Genomic DNA, 1,449 nt, shown 5'->3' with positions numbered 1-1,449 from the left:
ATTCATTATTATATAATTAATACCAATTCATTCATGTAATTTTTATTACCTCAATTAAAACATCATTAATATGCAACTCATTCATTATTATATATTTAATACGAATTTATTCATGTAATTTTTATTAACTCAATTAAAACATCATTAATATGCAAGTCATTAAAAATAATTTCTTCATAAAATTTACATACTCAATTAAAAAAAATTAGTATAAAAAAATTAAATGATAACCCTTGCATAAGAATTCATATAATACATAATTGACTTACTAATATTGATTAGTTGTTGCATACTTAGTATATAAATTTATTTATAACTAATTATTATAAAGATACATGCATGCATCATATAATACATAAGCTATCTCATAAGTGACTTACTAATATCGATTAATTATTGCATACTTAATATATATATATATATATATATATATATTTATAACTAATTATTATATAAATACATGCACGCATACATGTATCTATATATACATACATACATATATCCATACAAACATATGTACGTATGTAAGTACATGTGTATATATATAACAATTTAGTTAGAGATATTATATTTTCAGAGCAGGTTCTTAATTATCAGAGCAAAACAATAAAAATATTATATTACCCTGAGTTTGTTTTTCTATTTGGCATGTACGAGTCATGTCTTATCCTTTTTATTTGCTTCGAAAATTAAAAACCTAATATTCAAATGAAATTTCTCTTTTAGTTAATGATTCAATTTTTTTGTCTACAAAAAATAAAATTGTACTTATTTTTAACGTAAGTTAAATTCTAAAGACGAGAATACATAAATTATTAATTATCAAATTAATAATATAAATAAGTAAATTTTAAATATAAAGTAAAAATAATTATTAATAGTAATAGTAATAATTTTAAATTTTATTTAAAAAAAAAAAATATTTAATTTGAATAGCAGGTCTATAAAACATATATATTAAAAATTCTAATAATAATAATAGTAATAATAGTAATAATAATAATAATTATTATTATTATTAATATTATTATTATAAAAAAACAAACAATATTAATACATGAGAAACTTGAGTACAAAATCATGTTATTTATAAAAAAAAAGTGGTAGTACATTTAAATTATAATAAAATTTATTTTTACAAAATATTTTTGGTCGTCGTTAATCTTAATGACAAAAAATATATATATAGATAAAAAGATATGCGAAAATCGTACAAAATCTTACTATTAAAATAAAATTTATTTATTTATATTAATTGGTCAAACTTGAGTAAAGAATATTTCGTCTCTCTTCACCACAGCACAGCGCCCATTCGATTCGCACCCCAATTATACCCAATTATGACATCCCTCCTCTTCCACTTCACACCCACCTTTAATCACACAGTTGACTTGGCATATACCATATTTATCACATTATAGTCTACTATAAATATTTGCGAATTAAATA

Source organism: Apium graveolens, chromosome 6, assembly GCF_009905375.1.
Source record: "Apium graveolens cultivar Ventura chromosome 6, ASM990537v1, whole genome shotgun sequence".
In the NCBI taxonomy this organism is placed as follows: Eukaryota; Viridiplantae; Streptophyta; class Magnoliopsida; order Apiales; family Apiaceae; genus Apium; species Apium graveolens.
This window is presented reverse-complemented; position numbering follows the sequence as displayed.